The sequence below is a fragment of the Lissotriton helveticus genome, chromosome 9 (genome assembly GCF_964261635.1).
Source record: "Lissotriton helveticus chromosome 9, aLisHel1.1, whole genome shotgun sequence".
NCBI lineage: Eukaryota > Metazoa > Chordata > Amphibia > Caudata > Salamandridae > Lissotriton > Lissotriton helveticus.
The window spans coordinates 1,009,941,011-1,009,955,008 of NC_136070.1; positions in this window are offsets into that span (position 1 = coordinate 1,009,941,011).

A 13,998-nucleotide genomic window follows, 5' to 3' on the forward strand; every position below is an offset into this window, starting at 1 on the left:
GTCTTTCAAAACATAGTGAAGACATACATCCACTCAGGGAGACCCAGCCACTCTCCATGAGTCCTACTCTCTACCTCTGCCAAGGCAGAAGTTTCAAGGTAATTTCCCAGCAGACACTCCACTGTGAAGTTACAGGCCACAGCTATCTTTTCTGGGCCAGTAACCACTCCCACTTAAAGTCCACCATAGCCAAGGGATAGGACTTTGTAACATTGCTGGAGTTGACAATCTTGTGTACCTCATCTGGGATGATTTAGTCTCAGGAAAACAGTTTAGCTATCACCATGGTTATGTTGGCACCTGTATCTCTCAGAGCCTGTACTACAACCCCATTGATTCTTGACCACTGCCTATATTTTTCCACGTTTGTAGGCCAGCAGGCCAAGGGTTCAATTTCCTCCCCCCCCAGTGAAATTAAGGTGGCTTCTGTGTACCCTTTGGCATTCCCAATTATAAAGTCCCCCCCCTTCCCTGTACTAACAATGTCTTTGGGATGGTCACCAGTGAGTGACTGCAGCCCTCGAAGCATCATAAGTCTATCCTTGATTCCATAATTTCTTTGGAGGGGGCATGGCTCTGGGCTCCTTCATTCTCGAGCTTCTCTTTGGGACTCTTTGGGAGATTCTTTCTTTTTATCTTTCCCCTGAAAGGGGTTTGGTCCCCCTTTCCTATGATCACCTCCAGGGGACTTCTTGGGCGCTCTAGTGCATACCCACTGATCAGCCACCTTATACAGCACTCTGGGGCTTGATAGCTTGGAATCTACTACGTGCTGATGTAATTTTTCTGAGGAACAATTAGTGGGTATATGTTTCTTCCCTATTCAATTGGAGAGCACATCATAAGTGTTTAGTCGGTTACCCTTGCTCCAGGCTCCTAGTGACTTCACAGAAGCATCAAAAAAGTCCACCTGTGTCTGTTTTACCACATTGTATGTGTTGCTGAACGTTTTCCTGTACTTCTCCGGGGGTAAGACCAACGATCCCAATGAGTGGCTCCTTCATGTGTGGATAAGACTCAGCCACCTCATCTGCAAGTGTTAAGTGCTCGTCCCTCCCCACTACTGCAACCAGTTCTCACTACAAGGACCGAGTGTTAGACACCCCCTTCCTCATTCTTAGAGCCCTCCCATAGGAATCTATCAATTTGTCAATGTCAGCCCCCCCTGCATATTTAGGAACAATACCCTTGGGCAATCTGGAATCACAGACACCCCCTGGAATTACCTCTGTATATTTGTTCCTGCCACCATGTCCTTGGGACTTCAAGCTCATCTTGACTCTTTTCTGATGTAGTGCTACTCTCACCCTCAGATATGGAGGGGTGCCTTGAATGGATGGGTGGTGACTGTCTGTCGTTGTCCACTTCATCCTCTCCTTCAATTACCTCCCTGCCATCTTCCTCTTCCCCACTGTCAGGGGTTATCAAACTTTCAAGTAGGGCTCCTGGCTTCCTTCCAAGCCCTCTGGGGCTTTTCCAGGTTCTCCTTGTTTGCAGAGATGCCCAGGTGGATTTTCCTGTCCTTTCATATCACCCTTAGGTTGTTTATTTTCGGTGTGGACAGGGGGACCAAGTTGATCTCCATTTTCTCAATCAATCAATCAATCAGTGACACTTATAAAGCGCGCTACATACCCGTAGGGTCTCAAGGCGCTGGGGGGGGGGGGTGCCGCTACTGCTCGAACAGCCAGGTCTTCAGCTTCTTCCTGAAGAAGAGGTGGTCTTGGGTCAGGCGCAGGTCGGACGGGAGGGAGTTCCAGGTCTTGGCGGCCAGGTAGGAGAAGGACCTTCCTCCTGTAGTCGCTCTTCGGATGCGGGGGACGGCGGCGAGGGCGTGGTTGGCTGATCGGAGGTGGCGTTTGGGAGCGTAGAAGTTGACTCGGCTGTTGAGGTAGCTCGGGCCTTGGTCGTGTAGGGCTTTGTGTGCGTGGGTGAGGAGGCGGAAGGTGATTCTCTTGTTGACGGGGAGCCAGTGAAGGTCTCTCAGGTGTCCGGAGATGTGGCTGGATCGTGGGATGTCGAGGATGAGTCTGGCTGAGGCGTTTTGGATCCGCTGGAGTCTCTTCTGGAGCTTGACGGTGGTCCCGGCGTAGAGGGCGTTGCCGTAGTCCAGTCGGCTGGTGACGAGGGCCTGGGTGACGGTCTTCCTGGTCTCTGTGGGGATCCACCAGAAGATCTTCCGTAGCATGCGTAGGATGTTGAAGCACGCCGAGGAGACGCTGTTGACTTGCCTGGTCATGGCGAGGGAGGAGTCCAGGATGAAGCCCAGGTTGCGTGCGTGGTCCGTCGGTTTGGGTGCGGTGCCCAGGGCGGGAGGCCACCAGGAGTCGTCCCAGGCGGAGGGTGAGGAGCCCAGGATGAGGACCTCCGTCTTCTCCAAATGTTTTGTGACTTCACAAACTTCACAAACTTTTACCAAACTTTTTCAAACTTTAAAACTTTTTTGCAAACTTTTCTAAAAGTTGGTAAACTCTAGGATAGGGAAGTGGTGCATTATTTTATGTGGTTGAGAGACCACAACATGTAATACACTCACAATACCATCTTGGGTCCAGTCAGGCTCACTTAGCGCAGTACTGGGTAGCTTAGGCTAAGAGCAGTCAGACTTAAAGAAATGAACAAGTGTAAAGCATTTAGAAGTATCAAAAAACGAACTAAGAAAGACACACAACACAAATGAAATCTGACAGCAATTTATAAACATAGATCTTAATTTAATTAATTTTTTTAGACACCAAAATAAACAAAATCCACCAGAGGGTTCTAGAGATATAGATTTTTTAAGTAAGACATAAATCACTGCTTTTTAGTCAATAATTCAACAAGCACTGGTAACTACTGCAGTTAGCAGAAATGTTGTAAGAATTTTATAAAGCTGTGTTCAGCTACTCCAGCCCGTTTTGTGAGACCAACTCTGGGAGTAAGGAGATCAAGGAGAGTAGTGAGGATTTGTAGAACAGTTACCTTGTGATCAAAGAAATCTCAAATCCGGTTCCAGGCTCTATGGGCAAACCATCTAGGACTTCAATGGAGGGTTTTATGCAAGGGATACAGGATGCTGAGTATGCTGAGAGATGTTGGGGATGCTGTGCATTCAATGAGGGGTCCTCCTGAAGCTTCTCCTCTATCCATCTTCATGGTGGGGCAACTTTGGCCACAGGAGTGGATGTCCTTTGAGGGCCTGTTGGGTCCAACAATAGTCCATTTGCCACCAGTCTACTGGTCTCTGGTCACAGCGAAACAAGCGGTTCCCTTTGGTGAAAGCTAGTGTCCATCTTGGGTGACCAAACTGCAAAGCAATGACTCTCTCAGGTCAGCAGACTCTATTGCTACTTTTGAGTGTTGGGGCTCAGTCTCCCGGATTGCACGTCTGTGGGCACTGGTGATCAGGTGATTGTACCTACGACTAGTCAGGACTGGCATCTTCAGATTTTGTGGCCCTGGAGCCGTAACAGAAAGTCAGTCAGCTGACTCTTGGTGTTCACCTCTTCTTTCTTGTGCCCAGGAGTGCCTTCTCTTTGAGCCAGGCACCACAGACCCAGTTCTCTCTTTGCTAGTTCAAGGATAACAGGTGCAGTCCATCTGTTGGTGCAACCTATCTTGTCATGACCAAGGAACAGCAGGGCAGTCCTTCTTCAGTCTTCTCTTCTCTTCTGTCCAGATGTGATCTGACGTCTGGGTGCCATATTTATGCCCAGAAAGTGCCCCTCGGAATGTGGCAGTAAGTAGCCAATGGGCTACAAGGTCCTTTCCAGTCTGATGTGGAGTTTCTTGTTGTCCAAGAGTACACTATTCTACCCACTTCCAAGATGTCTGAGCCTCTCTATTGGTTTGTGAAGCTTGGTAGCTGACCCTACATCGGTGGCTATCTGAGGGCTACACGCTCAAGGAAAAAATGATTTGGCAACATGTCTCCCCTTCCTGTCCTCAACTCCAACCAGTCTACCTGAACACAAGAGCAGGTCCTCTCATGTGTGTCCACCATTTGCACTTCAAAGGCAGATTCACGTTTGAAGCTGCTATTTTGGGCTCATGCCCTGTGTGGCTTCCTGCCAGGGAGAGGTAACTATCAATGGCAGTCCTCTTTGGTTCCCTTTCCTGGTGAATGGCCACTCGAAAACGTGGGCAACAGAGTGGCAACTTTCTAAAAGTTGTATTTATTTCAGAGTAACATTACATTTGTCTGGGGCATTAAGCCAGGTTAAATGTGATGGTTATTTTGACAGCTTCAAGTACCAACTTTAGTAGTCCCATTCAGAAGTTAGCAGAGGTGAGTTGACAGCATGTAACCGTGTCCTCACCATTTGGTACTACTAGCCTTTCCACAGTAAAAAATATAATTTGGAGTTTTTACTGTTAGTTTATAGAAAAGTATATGTTCAACTTTTTAACATACAGCACCCTGCCTTAGGACTCAATAGGCCTGCTTAATGTGTGTCTTCTTTTTCTGTTATAAAGAGAGGTTTGGAGTTTGTCATTAGTTTAAATGGCAAAGTCGAATTAGTAGTCATGATTTACTTTGTCATGCTCATGAGGAACAATGAGTGCTGCAGCCCTGTGGGGGGACACTTTAACTTATAGGCTCTGGCTACCCCTGGTACCATATATTACGGACTTATAAGTAAATTAACCTGGTCAATTGAATATAAGCCAATCAAACATATAGTTGTAAGGGTCAATGCACTGGCACCAAGGTCTGGTTAGCAGGCCTCAGTGAACTCTCTGAGTCAAAAAACAGCAGCCCCAGTCCAATATTTTGGAGTTAATTGGGCAAAAAGAGGCGCTTCCTTACCTTTAACAAGTTTCTCAAATCTCCACATATGAATGACAGACCCTACTTCCCTAATTCTCAAAAGCATAGAGAATGGTGAATAAAAGGAAATACATGGCGAAGTATTTCCAGGCTTATTTTAACCCTAATACTAGTAACACAAGTGCATGTGAGCATTTGTGTAAATGTAACCATGGTGAAAGGAATGTAATAGATGAACTTAATGAAAGGATAAGGAAGGAGACGGAAGGGTCAAATGGAAGAACTAAGGATAGGTCAAAGCAAGAAGAAAAATAGACTAAAGAGATATGTTATGTGTATTTGTAAAGCACAGTATCACCCGAAAGGGTAACCAGATGCTGAGCCGATGTGTGTGCCTAGCCCTGGGGTTTGGTTAATCGGAAAGCCGGGTGTTCAGCTTCTTGCGGAATTCAAAAAGAGAGAAGGCGACTCTGATATGAGGTTGAAGGCCGTTCCATGCTTTTGGAGTGATGTAAGAAGACACCTGTTCTCCTTATCTGATTCTGTGTATGCTTGGGATGTGAGTGAGTAGGAGTACTGCAGAACGGACGTTTCTGGGTGGTTGGTGGAAGGAGATGCGAGTGTTCAGGTAGATGAGGCAAAAGTTGTGTAGTGTCTTGAATATCTGTTTGAGGAGTTTGAATTGAGAGTGTTTGTGTATCAAAAGTCAGTGGAGTTCCCTAAGGTGTGGTGTGATGTGAGTTCTGTGTGTGAGGTTCAAGATAAGTCTGGCTGCCAAGTTCTGGATAGTTTATAGGTTTATAGGGAGTTGCTTGGTGGTCCTGGTATACAGACTGTTCTCATAGTTCAACTAGCCGGTGACTAGGGCATGAGTGACAGTTTTTCTAGTGTTGCTTGGGAACCATTGAAGATCTTCCTTTGCATCTTCAGGGTGTGTATTGCAGGATGCAGTGATGATGTTGACTTGCCCACTAAGTCGAGTTTGATATTGATGATTATTTCTAGGTTTCTAGTGTGGGTTCTGGGTGTGGGTTCCAGTTCAGCTGGCCACCAGTTGGAGTTCCATGGTACGGTGCTCTTGCCAAAGATCACTACTTCTGTCTTGTCAGTGTTGAGCTTTAGACAGTTGGCTTCCAGTTTTAGACTTTGTTCATTGCGGTATTGTACTTTTTGTGTTGGGGTTTTGTATTAGAAGGAGAGTATGAGTTGCGTGTCGTTGGCATAGGAGAGTATATTGATGTTGTGTGTCTGGATGACATTGACAGAGGGATCATGCATGTGTTGAAGAGGATGGAGGTGAAAGATGAACCTTGAAGCTCTCTGCAGATGAATTTGCGGGCTTACCAGGAGTAAGGTAGCAGTTTGTGTGCAATCCGTTAAGAAGGAGCAGATCCAGCATAGAGTGGGTCCTTGGACGCCAATCCTGTGCAGGAGTCTGATGAGGATGGATTGTAAGCCCTTGTGAAATGCTGCAGAGAAGTCAGGGAAAATGAGGGATGCTGTATGTCCTCTGTCAAGGATCTATCAGATGTAGTCTGTGGCAGTAATGATGGGTGTTAGTGCTTTGCTGATTAGTAGGAGTCCTTTGGCAAATATGTGGTGGGGGCAAAGATGAGATGGAGCTCCAGAGTGGATGGTATTCATGGTAGCAGCGATTTCAACTGTGGTGATGACAGGCCATGAAGGTTTATTCATCGGCCATGATGGGAAGTTAAATTGCGACGGTGATCGGTTGAAGGGGTGATGTTGCTGGAGGCAGCATGAGATGCAGTTAAATCTTTGATTATGGTGAAGATTTCCTGCTGCTGTTAGTGCTGGCGTCAATGTGAACTGCAAAAACTGTACATTTGGTGTTCCATATCTGCTGGTGGTAAAGTCTTGGAGCTGATTTGAAGATGTCTTTATCTGTAGTGTCTTGTTTTTCATTTGCACTTCAGTTGCTTGTGGTTGTGTTTAATCAGCCTGAACTCATCTGTGCACCAGGTGAACTGCGGTCAGGATCTCACCATTGGGCTGTGCTTGAGGGGTGCCAGGGTGTTGGCACATGCAGTTATCTAGCTGTTGAGATTCTTGATGCCTTTCAGCAAGTTGCTGGTGTGCTTGAGCCAGTGCCCAGATAGGGCAGAAGCCCACTCCTCTTCTGCTGTGCTTTTCCAGCTGCGGCAGGCAGTTCCAGTGGTATGCTGAAATTGAAGGGTGCATGGTCTGTACAGGTCATAGTTGATGGCTTGTCGACTGTGATGTTGCTGATTGATGCGCAAATAGAGTGTAATACTTTCCCAACTATGTAGGTGGGTTTGGTAATGTGCTGAGTGAGGCCAAGGTTTCTAAGGTTTCCTAGAAGGGCCAGAGAGATTGGTTCAGTGCTGTTTCTAGGTGAAGCTGCTGGTGTTGATGATGAGGGGTTCGATGAAGTCCATGATGTTCCTGGTGAAATTTGGTACGGGTCCTAGTGGTCTGTATATGAGGGTTCCCCCCAGTGAGAAGTTGGCTGTGATGCAACATCCTAAATGTGAGGTGTTCCATGTAGCTGGAGGTACTGTCCGTGTATTTGGTGCAGCTACTGTTATCTTTGAATATGAGGGTGACTCCACCTTCGGGCTTGTGCTCTAGGTCGTGCCTGACGATCTTGTAGCCAGTAGGGATGGCTATAGTGATGACCGGTGCCAAGATTGGTTTAGCCATATTTCTGTGAGAAAGAGTAGGTCCAGAGCATGTCGTGCAGTAGGTGCCATATCTCTGTGGTGTGTTTGGAGTTCAAGCAGGTGTTGAGGAGCATGTGAGTGTGGCTTGTTGTTTGGGTGGTGTTTGGTTTTCATGAGCTTCTCACTGGTTTGTGTTAGTGAGTGAGGTGCTGGGTACTGGTGGTGCAGGAGTGGTTGGTGTAGGGTGTGGAAGAGTGCATGAGAACTTTCAGGAGGTGAGTGCTCCCTCCATGTTGTGTGGACTGTTGTGGCAGAAGTGTGGTGCATGGCGGCCGGAGTTAGGAACACAGAGGAGGGCAGCAAGGTAGTGGTTGATGGGGGAGAACCAGGGTTTCTGGTACTAGGCACAGTCCAAGCGCGGATGGCTGCAGACGGGCTTGCCTTTGGGCGCACCAGCAGTGAGCCTGCTGCATGAGCCCGTGTTGAAGCTGCCATTAAATAAGTCCTGGAAGAAGGGTAGAGTGCAGGGTACCCTGGGTGGGAAACCAGTGATGCCTCTTCCTGTGCAGATGGATAATTGGAAGCCCAGTGATGCCACTTCCTGTTCAGATTGACGATGAGAAATGCAGTGACGTCACTTACTGTGCAGAGGAATTATGAGAAATCCAGTGATGTCACTTCCTGTGCAGATGGGCTAAGGGAAATGAAGTCCTCCTTCTTGGCTTCTTCTTTGAAGACGGTTTTGGCTGGAAACCATCTGCTCAGGAACCAGTGATGCCACTTCCTGAGCAGATGGATAATGGGAAATCCAGTGATGTCACTTCCTGTGCAGAAGGATGATGAGAAATCAGTTTGCTGCCAATGTCCTGTATTTCTTGGATAAACTTATGTTTTCAAGTCTCAGTGAGATAATATTTGAATGTAGTTTCAAAGGCAAGACACCACAAGAATATTGAAATGTTGTTTCAGTAGACTTGACATGGCCACGGTTACACCTACCCATTTTTGCAGAATCACCTAAACTGTAGCAATATTTTTTCTAGTACAGGTGGAGTCTGTGAGTAGCTCCATGTTTTGAAATTAAGAAATACTTTCGAAGGGTACTTTTGTGCAACTGACTCACAGTGAGTCAATAGCATGAGTGACCCTAAATCTTTAATTAAGAAATTACTAATAACACATCCTGAGATAAAAACAATGACAAATGCTCTTGCAATGCCCAGTATGTGATGAGATTCAATAGGGCCAAACACTTCAGTGCAGAAGGTTGTCTGGAGGAAGGGTTGTAATATTAGGAATGCACAGAAGAAATATGAGTTTGCACAATATGCTTCAGAAGAAATATTCCTTAATGGCGTGGAACCAGAATATCATTGTCATAATATCGCAAGGCATTAATGTCATGTCCTAAATACTGTTGAAAAAAATATAATTCATTGGAATTTAGAAAATCTACAACCAATAAGGCACTATTTTTGTAAACCATATTTAGGACACAATATTTATTTATTATGATATTTCTGCATACCATTTCTGACATAGGTCTGGGCAAAATTGTAATGATGGTAGCGTAATTTGCATAATGTCAGGATTTTTATGTTACGCTTGTTACATGAAATTCCCAAAATTATGTCGTTATGCAACTTTGCGTAATTAAATGCCATTCATGGGAAATTTTACCACCAAACGAGCTGCTGTAATTCGCGGTACTTTGTTTAAATGCATCCTCGAGGGCACATTACATGATAAAATATATCACAAGATGACAGATTTGTATTTTGCCTAATTACGCATAATTTTACTGACATTTTGCATAAACACACGAAAGGAAATTATGCCAATTTCTCATACAAGTAAATACAAACGTTTCAAGTTTTGGGAAACAGCATTTGGGGAGAGTGCCTTGTTTCAGATGAAGCTGATTCCTGATGAGGGCAGGGTTAAAAGCTCAAAAAGCAGGATGTAGTAAAGTTGTGGGCCCTTGTGCCAGATAGATGTGGATTTAATTGAAACAGTTAGGACTCAGTCAGACTGTCAAGTAGAGCATTATCGCAGTCAGTGGCATTAATTCACAAAAAACATAGATGTAGTGGTAGTGAAATCACACACAGTTTGCCTCAGTGGAATCATAGGAAACGACATGAAGTAATATGTACTCCTGTGTTACTTAGGTAAGTGATATATAATATTTAGGGTTGTATGTGATAATATCATTGTCAAAAATATCGAATGACATAAATTCCTTCAAATAGACATGGAAAAACGCCCAAGTTGACCGCATAGAAGCCTACTCAAACTTCAGCTTGGACCTTTTTGTCATTGTAAAAGAGTTCTCCAACTGTGCACCTGCCGAGAACGACATCATACCCTCTCAAGAAATGGGCGGCACCCAAACAGACTTCTTCCACGACAAAATCTCAGTCATCTACGAAATCTTCAAACCCCAGGCCCCCACCGCCAACAGCATCAGCCTGCTCACACCCAGGAACGCGAACCCCATGGGGGTCACCTTTGGGACCCTCCCACAACTCATGCCACAATCTCCATTATGAACTCCTTCCACTCAGAAGCATCCACGGACCACATTTTCAACCTCTGGACCAAGACAATTTGCGAAGAGCTTAAGAAAAGACCTCCATCACCTCAGCCTCCTCCCCGAAGACTGGAAATATGTTGATGTGAGGCCCCTCCTGAAGTAACCATCCACCAATTCAGTAGAACCGAAGAACTTCCACCTAAATAAACTATACTGGCTTCCCTTCCAGAAGAGATGCCAGTTCAAGATGCTGACCCACGCATACAAAGCCCTGCACAACAAAGGACCATCATAGATCAACAAACACATGACTTTCCACCAACCGACCAGACACCTACGATCTGCCTCCCTCTTCCTCGCAGAAACCCTCCGGATCTGCCGAAGTAACAGCAGAGGGTGCTCCTTCTCACTTCTGGTGGCTAATGCTTGGGACAATCTTTCCCTGCACCTCAGGACCATCCCATTGCTCCTGCAATTCAGGAGGGAACTCAAGACCTGGCTGTTCAAATGAACGGATCACCATGAGACAGATTCTCAAGCACCTTGAGACTCTCATGTGTGATATGCTGCACTTTATAAATCCCCTGATTGATTGAAATCTTGTGTCCTAAATTTTATTTATGAGAATATCCTATGGGTAACAATTTTCTATTATTAACTCAATCGGGGAGCTAGTTGTGGGCACAATTTTTAATTACCCCGCCAATGTTTATCTGTAAGGACATCGAAGGAAATGTATACACAGAACCTTGCCAAGTTCACATCCAAAGGCACTTACAACACAAGATGCAGCCATGCCTAAACGGCTCCTCATGGTCGTTGGGTTTTGAGAACTATTACTTCTGCCCAGGTTCTTGTCATCAACCATCTTCAAGTTCCAGCCCACATTCCCTTCTCAACCAATTGCCAAAATGGTTCGTGTGGAGGAAAACCAGAAGGCTCCAAGCTCCTTTTTATGGGGGTATCCTCTCCCAAGCCACCACCTTGATATGTCGAGTAAAAAGAGTCACAGTTTGCTCATTTTTAAAAATATAGTATTCACAACAGTGCAGTGTGGATTTAAAAAGCAAGGCTCTCTCAGAGTCTTGTTAGGAAGAATAAGGACTCACAAGGAGCACTTGCACTCCGCAGGTTCAGAAATGTGACTGGAAATGTCCTCTACTAGATTTACTGATAAGTTTAGAGGCCGCAAATTCGTGTTTGCATGCATCAGCGTTAGCCCTATATTGAATTATCAATGCTAGGTAACACCTGTAAACATCCATGATCTTTGTGACCTCTCAATTTACCAATAAAACTAGCAGTAGATATATTTATTGGGTAGGGTGTATAGGCCGATTCTTAGTTGTTCCTCGAGGACTCCAGTGGCCGCAGTGCAAACAGGCGAGCACTCTGATTTGGCATAGAACTGACGTCATAGATTGGGGTGGCTTGTTAGACTTTTCCAACCAAGTGAATATCTTCTTGGTCAGAGTTTTTGTTGTTGACCTGGATTTTCACAGAAAGGCCGGAGGCTAGTACGAAAATTTGGGCTTTTCCACGTGTGGTCGGAGAATGCCCAACACTGTTTCTAGAAAAATCCAGGAGCCAGGTCTGCAGCAAGAAGGCGGCAGCTCATATCAAGCACATGGAGCATAAAGTGTTTGCAGAATTCATTAGGTTTGCCGCAGTAAGAGGGGTGCAAGTGTATAATCACCCCGTAGATTAATCTGAGCTAAATCCCTTCTCTCAAATCTAATTGCTCTATTAGTCATTACATTTATTGCAATATGGCCACTTATGCAAATCTAGTTCATTCAGCATGACTTTCAGGCAGAACAGCTGAGGTGGAAAATCAATCACTTTCCTGTCAATTATGCTTATTTGGAAAAATATTATAAAAGTTGTCTTAAAAGGAAAATACCCACGAGCAAAATATGTTTTAAATATCATTTGGAAAAAGTATTTAGCAGATTAAACCGGTTATCCAAACACATTAAAGTAAATAAAGAAGTAATAGGTTTGCAATCCAAAACATTCAAATCTTGAAGAGGGTTGTTTAAGCTTATCAATTTAAATTGCTTTAAGCCAATAAATGACTGAGAGCATTGCAGGTTTCAGTCCAAACAGGGCGAAAACAGCTTTTCATATTCAGTGCTGTTTAAAATGAATTTTGTAATGTAACACCAGGGGCCGGATTACATAACAAGGGGCACTCTCCTTGTTTGCTTGGGCGCATACCTGCATTGAGTGCGCCCGTGCAAACTGGACATGCGCGCTTAGTTACACAGAAATGGAGCAACAATGAAAGAAGTGATGGCACTTTGGACTACTGCTCGGTGCTTGATTTCAGAGGCCCATCTGCTTTCGAAAGGGGGCAATGGACAGCCTGTGGCCGATGGGTGCTGTCTGTGAAAGTATCATTTTGCGGGGGCCACGGGGCAGTTACTGGTACTCACCTTGCCACTTCCCAAAGGGCCCCCATGGGTGGCACAGGTGGTGCACAGACAATGCACTGCCTAAGGTCCTCCTTGCCTAGTGCCTACTTCTGTAATATAATGCAGGTCACAGGATCATTTACAATTTTGCTCCACATATGGCATGCATCAATGGACAAAGCTACAGCGATATGTGGCCCCACACAAAGCATGCATCTGTGAACCTATTCTATGTCAGTACCATCAAATGTTTCCCACACAGCATGCATCAATGGGCTTAGTTCAGGGCACCGGTTTCCCATACAGTGCATGTATCCATGGGTATATTAAGGAGCATCAGTGGCTGACAGTGCAACATGATTAGGCCCAGTAACCGGCATCAGTGTCCCCACACAGTGCATGCACCAATGGGCCTAATAATGAGCATCAGTGACTCCACAGAGTATATCAATGAATAGATCTATTAACAGGAGATAGTGGCCCCACTGAGTGAATGCATACAGTAAAAAGCACTAGTAAAGTAATCAGTATAAAATATCACAATGCAAGCATCACTATACAGTAAAGGAATATTAGAATAACGCACCAAGCACCAGTACTTGTCGACTATTATGCCTTTGTAACTGCTGTGAAGAATGACATTGAAGGTGGAGTACAAAGGACATGGACCCGTCTTCAACCAAGGTGGTACTTTCTGCATGCAAAATCGAGTACTGATGTGCGAGTAATGTGGAGCGTGGGATCATGTGAATGAAGAACAGATGACCTGGGTTTTGTGCAAGTAGAGCAGGCCATCAGGCACCCTGTGACAGAACATTGGATGCAAGATGAGCGTCTTATTGGTGCCTATGAATAATGAGATCATGTGTAATATGGGCATGTCTCCAAGGTCTGGTCAATGTGTGAAAGAAGAACAGATCTCAGCGGCTATGCCAACTTGAGAAGTAAACTCACTATGTAACATCCTATCCAAAAAAAGAACCAGTGTCATGGGCAGGTTGAAGGAGCAGGTCACTATGCCTACATATGGCAAGAGGACAGATGCAAAGGATGCATGTCACCAGTGCCACATACAGGTACCAATAACATAAAGAGCAAGAAAGTAGCAGGAAATTGTGTGTAAGGTGGCACTAGAGCTAGCGCTGTGCAAATAGAGTTGATGACCAAAAAGGCCTATTTGGTAAGATCAATTCACGACACTACTACATTAAGGGCCATATGTAGGTAAAACGTTTTTTGCGATTCTCAAATTGCGATTTTTAGGGAATCACAATTAGAGAATCGCAAAACGCAATGTAGGTAGGATTTGCAAAATATTTTGCGAATCCTACATATTCCTTATTTGCGAATTGCAAATTGAGATTTGCAACTAAGGAATACCTTCACATTCCTAGGGGCTAGAAGGCCCATAGGGATGAATGGGAAGACATTCTCAATTTGTGATTCCCAATTAGAGAATCGCAAATTGAGATTGCAATTTCAAGGTTGCAAGGGTGGCAATCGGACACCCTGTTGCACCCCTGAAATAAGCATGTGTGCACATGTGGTGCACATACATGCGCTTACGGCATATATGTACATCACATGGCACTTTGAAAATGCAAAAAAGTGCAATTTTCAAGGAAATCGCAAATTACCATCAGCCTG